Below are 6,198 nucleotides of genomic sequence, written 5' to 3'. Positions count from 1 at the left end.
TGCTGCACAGTAGGTGGGGCCTAGGAGCAGCACTGCTGGAGGAGGAAGGAGAAGATTCTCATTCTGTGCAGTGGATCTGCAAATTCATGTTTTCCAGGGACAGAGGAGCATTCCCTCCATGGATATTTCAGTGCAACTGATTAATCTAGTGTGTATTCCAATCTCGGTGTCCATATCTCTGAGTTAAAGAGTAACTAAAACATTTTAGAACTGTTATCAGTCATAAACCCTGGGTAATAAGATAAAAACAGAAAGAGAAACATTTTTTGTTTTTTTCAACTCTCCTTGCCCCTCTGTCTCAGTTTATATGCTGACTCACACTTTGGCACCTTAATTTGCGTATCTTTTCCAGCAGCTAAATAATTATCAGTTGGTGACTGAGGCTCTGGGAGGAACAGGCTAACCGTTACTCATCTTAGTATTTTTGGTACTTTTTACTTCTCATGAGCAGTAAGATGCACTTCATTTTAATATAAATCAATTTTTTATTAGAATCCTTACTTACAATGTTAAATAAAATTTATGAGAGGCTTTGTTTTTGACTGAACTCTGGAATGAAACCCCCAAAGACCAAACCAACATGGACTCACTTAAGCCATAATCAAACTGCAACTACATGCAATAAAAACCCTGAAACAGGCCAGTTTTCTTAGAAAATAGGAGATTTACAGCAATCGATCAAAAAGGACCTGGTGACCAGATGTGGTGGCATCAGAGTTTGGGAGGCTGAGGCAGGAGGATCACAATTTTGAGGCCAGCCTGGGCAACTCTGCAAGACTTCGTCTCAGTTTAGAATTTAAAAAGGGCTAGGATGTAGCTCAGAAGCAAAGTGTCCCTGGGTTCAATCCCTGTAACATGCCAGTGTGTGCCCACACATAAACACAGTCAACCTGTGTTGGTACAAGGAAGTACCTTCTGCTTTGAATCTTACCAAAAAAGTAACCTGAAGTTACCCGATGTTAACCAATTTGCTTTTTGTATCATGCTGTTTCCTTGATCCTAATCAAGCTATCTTATGAAAACTAACTGTTCTGCCATGCCCAACAGAATTCTCTCTATTTTGTAGACAGGATGCTGCTTGGTACACAAATTTCTAATAAAAGACAACTTGATGTTTAAACTACTTTTGTTGAAATTTTGTTTTATAAGCAGTAGTCTGTCACACATTGTGTGAAGGATATGTTTTACTTAAAAATGTTTTAATGGTTTTTCAGAAATTATTTGACATAAGTGTACTATAAGAGGAAAAATGGAGAGGTGAATAAAAAGAGAAAGAATGAAGATCCAAAATTTTCTTTACTATATGAGAAGTCTTTTGTTGTAAGAGGGGGAAATGTAGAACTTTATTTTTTAATATAGGAATTAAATTCCCTCACAAAAGCGGGGCAGCATGTGATTTTTTTCATTCGATAATGTTGTAAGAGGGGGAAATGTAGAACTTTATTTTTTAATATAGGAATTAAATTCCCTCACAAAAGCGGGGCAGCATGTGATTTTTTTCATTCGATAAATATAAATTAATAAAAATACTATGTTTTATAAAGAGAATGCTGCTCCTCTTCCACCTCCCATGGACGCCCAGACGTGACTGTGTCCCTGTGGTCTTGAAGCAGGCCAGCAATCTCCATACCACCCACTGCTTCCCACTCTGGAGAGGCTGCATCTCGTTCATGCCTGCAAACACTACATTTCTCCTCCTCCACCCTTCCAAACACAAGTCCTGGCATGGAATTTCAAACATTTAATGATTAATCATTAAATTAAACATTTCTGAGAAGAAACAAACCTGGCCTCCACAGAAGCTCAATACTGAGCTCCTGAACCAGAATTGTTAACACCACGAAATGTGAGATTTTGGTACAAGACAAATGTCTACTGGACATATTCAAAAAGGGAAGGAAAGAGGCTAATGTGAAATGAAATCTATTGCATGTTGCATAGGCCATCTCTTATTTTAAAAACAGAATCTCCTATTGAAATGTAACCTGTTTGAAACAGGCCGGCCATCTGCTTCCCCATACAACAGACCTATTGTTTCTTATGGTGTCTGCTAGGGGTACTGTGCTACTCACCTCTCTCTGCTATCAGAGACACCTAGACAGCACCAAAATCATAGGCTGTAAAAAAGTGCTCCCTCTACTTGGGGCCTGAAGCTGAAGTCCAGGTCCCTAGCCAGGTCCATTTTTTGGGGGAAAGGCACACCTCTGCACTCTGCGCCAACTAAAGGTAGAGTCCCTTCTGACTTCAAGAGCAAAGAATGGTCCTGGTGCAACTACAGTGTACAGTGCAGAACCCCAGAGTGACCCAACTTTTAGCTGGAAAAAGAAAAACTTGTAATGGATTCAGGAGAAAAAGTCACTAAAACTTCAAAGATCTTCCCATGCCTGCTCTAGCAGTGTACCAACAATCATGACATGAACACTAATCTCCTAAAAATGCAACCAGAGAAGCCAATGGTCTTCATGGCCAGCAATAACCTTCTGTTCTGGGTTCCCATTTCTCATCGACCATTTACAAAGTGTTCCCAAAAGTGTTTATAAGTGTGATTGTAATGCACAATAAATGAAGAGGCTGTACCTAGGCTGTAAGAATAACCTTTACTTGTAAAACACAAAAGGAGTGCCATGGTTGTGCAAGCTTGCCTATTTTGGTGGCAGCACTGGCAGCACTGTCATTGAGTGTCCCAAGAGCAGCACTGGAACTGCACCATGTTCTCTAGCTGTTCACACATGGGGTAGCCTCAGATCCCTAGAGACTTCTGCACAATCTGCTGGGCAATCTTGTAAAACCACTCCTGTTAGTCCCACCAAACTTTGGAAGTATCCATGCTTAACTCCACTTCTGTTGTCACCACTGACAGCAACAGAGGGATCTTCTCCACATTCCACACCAGGTTTCACTTCTTAAATCTGCTCTTGTAAGTCCAGTGGGGTCATTGCCCGGCTTGTGGAGGATGGAGATGAAGTCTCTGCCATTTGGGTCGATGTTGCGACAGAACATCTCACAAGTGCACTTCATCTTCTGAGGACTCAGTAGGTAGTCAAGTGAGAAACTCATGATGCCAAGAGAAACACCAAACTCAAAACTGGTATTTTGGGGGCCCATGATCCATGCCTCTCATTCAAAAAAATTCTCTTCACTCATGGGGCCTGTCACAATTCTTTCTGAAGAATTCAGAGTTAGTTGCTTGTACTTGGCCTTCAGCCTCTTGAGCCTTTGTCCCGTGATGTTTGCAGTAGCTGCATCGCCACTTCTACTCACCTGCATCCCAGCACTGGGGGGAGAAGTCTTTCAAGGGAAATTTTGTCAGATTTTTAAAAAAATGCTTTATCTCTCTAAAAATAGTCTGTCTCTTCCAGTTATACCACATTTGGATCCCTGGACCAAAGGTAAATTCAAATAAAATCTATTCAATTTTTTGTTCATCCTCCAATTGTGTTGTTCTGTCGTATTTGCTGAAGAATCCACGTTGTCCAATCATGATTTTTGAGCATTTTATTGAGACATTATTTTGTTGGCTTTGAAATATTTATTCTTTAAAAAATTAGTCGCTGAGGGCAAGGGAGGAGAGGGATTATAAGGCACCAGAAAGTAAATTAGTTGCTTTTCCAAGTATTTTTGTCACTGTTGTCCTTTACAAGAAAGGAGGTCAACTCTCCAGTTTAGTTTTTATCTTAGGTGATTGGCAAGAAGCAAAGAATTTTGACTCATGATCTTTTGGACTGTCTTGAGAAATTAAATGTGGCTAGATATGGAAAGGTCTTGATTTTATCAATAATTAGGTCCTAACAGTATGTAATAGAGGCATCGCTCAGTTATGAAAGAGGACACTATGTTTCTCTGGAACTTGGGCACTAACCATCTGATGGACATAGCTTCCTTACTTTTAGAGTACAGTCTTCCCCTGGTTCACTGTGATTAGAAATCACCCGTTATCAAGGGTTGAGTGTTATAGCGCAGCCTGTTATTTCAAATGTACTTAGCAGAGGCATAATAAATCACCATGAAATGACAAACACACGCTTCTCTAACTTCCTACTGTGGAACCAGATAAGTAGGAGAGCTTGTAGATTATAATCATTTGGTTGCAAAATATTCATGCATGTGTAATTTTCCACACAAAACCTGACAGGTGAAATAGTAACTGTTTCATGACTAACAGGTCATGAAATAGTAGAGAAATGAGGAATTTGCTCTCAGTTTGCCCCTTCCCCCCAAATAATCCTTAACAAACTATTCTATCTTCATCTTGTTATATAGGTGCTATGGTTTTGATGTGGTTTGTCCTGCAAAGGATCAAGTGTTGGAGGAATGTTCCTCATTGAAGTGATTGAACCATTAAAAGGTGGGAACTAGTGGGAGGTGGTTAGGTCATTGGGGGTGCCGCCCTCAGAAGGGGTTAATGCTAGTCTCATTGAGTGAGTTCTCTTAAGAGCAAACTGTTACAAAAGAGCAAGCCAGCTCCTGAGTCACTCTCTGGATTCCTGTCTCACCATGCTGTCTGCCATAATGCTATCCATCATGTGATGTAGCCTAGGAGGCCCTCATCAGAGGCCGAACAGATGGAGCTGCCCTATCTTGAATTTTCAGCCTCTAAAACTATAAACTAAATAAACATCTTCAGTTTATAAGGTACCTAGTCATGAGTATTTTATTATAGCAACAGAAAATGAACTAATAAGATAGGCCATTTCAAAATTAAATAATGTTTGCTATAGATCTTGAGCAGAATGAATTACAGAAAAAAGTTGATGAATTATAGCTTGAAAATGAAAGCTGTTTGGTAACATGAAGATGGTATGAAATCTGATTGATTCAATAATCACTATCCATTTGAATTTTTTTTTCCTAAGAAAAATATCTGTAGCAATCTCTAAAAGATCAAGAAAAATGATGCTCTCTAATTTAGCTACTAGAATAAAGATGATTTAACATAAAATTTAAAGAACCCTAAGTTTGTAATATCCTAAATAACCTTGAATTGTACACTTTAAGTGGGTAAGTTGTGTAAAATAAAAATTATATCTTAATAAAGCTGTTAAAGAAATGTTATGGATAACAAGAGATTTCGACCTAACTGAATGAGAAAGGTCACAGGTGATATCTGAGTGTTCCAATCTCATTCTTGAGAATTTGATTTGATTTGCTTCTTCCTCCTGAAAAAGCAAGTGTCTCATTTTAGTCTACACTGGGAGGAAATAGGAAGGGAACTACTGCTGCTGTTGGCTTATGAACTTTGTTTTTGCAGACCAAGGGTTGAACCCAGGGATTTGTACATACTAGGCAAGCGCTCTACCACTGAGTCATATCAACAGCCCTAGAAGCCACAGTACTAAGGTTTTCCTTCCAATATTTAAAAGAACAGTGGCAGGTGGTCCTTGGCAATACAGACAGCAATAGAAATACAGTAAACTAAAGAAAGAAAAGTATCCCTGTTTGTCATTTTTTTTTTTTTGCTAGGGTTTCCCAAATTCTGAAACCATATAGAAACAAGCACCATTTGTCAAAAATTACCTTTGTCAGACAATTGAGTGGCTAGATATCTGCTAAGTATGTTACTAGTGAATATGACTAGAGTATTCCACACAGTGAACATTTGTATTTCTGTAATCATCATCATGCAATAAAAATCCACTAAAAATTTTCAAATGCTTACCAATTTAAAAAATACATTAAATGGAAAGTGACATTTTAAGTTAGGGTGGGTGCAAGTAGGAGAATCAGTTCTAACTTAAAATGGACTACAATGCAACATTGTAGGTTAAAAGACAACTCACTTGTCCCTTAAGGTGAATTCAATCTTATTACCATAATTCCGAAAGCTCCTAAAAAAAAAAAAAATTGAGTGCTCCAAAGATACAGTCTTGGTTTTTATGCTGTTTGACACTGTTGGGTAGCCTTTGCTTGCTATTTATGAGGACCATTTACTAACCAAAGCTCAATATAGCAGGGAGGAGAGAGATTAGGGAGAGTCCTCACAGGAAGAGGAGAGATTTATTTGACCTCTCCTCAAGATAAATGAAGCCACTTCAGGAGAGAGAGAGAGAGAGAGAGAGAGAGAGAGAGAGAGAGAGAGAGAAGAGAAGAGAGAGAGAGAGAGAGAGAGAGAGAGAGAGAGGAGAGAGAGAGAGAGAGGAGGAGGAGGAGGAGAGAGAGAGAGAGAAGAGAGAGAGAGAGAGAGTTAGGATAGTAAGAGAG

The 6,198-nt window shown here is 39.1% G+C and overlaps 1 pseudogene; it reads right to left on the bottom strand.

The window, feature by feature from the left end:
* Positions 1-2,651: 2,651 nt before the first annotated feature.
* On the bottom strand, positions 2,652-6,083 carry LOC125619181 (annotated as a pseudogene).
* Between the last annotated feature and the right edge of the window lie 115 nt (positions 6,084-6,198).

This window comes from Marmota marmota, unplaced genomic scaffold, assembly GCF_001458135.2.
Source record: "Marmota marmota marmota unplaced genomic scaffold, marMar, whole genome shotgun sequence".
NCBI lineage: Eukaryota > Metazoa > Chordata > Mammalia > Rodentia > Sciuridae > Marmota > Marmota marmota.
The sequence above is the reverse complement of the archived record's forward strand: the minus strand, read 5'-3'. Positions and strand labels throughout refer to the sequence as shown.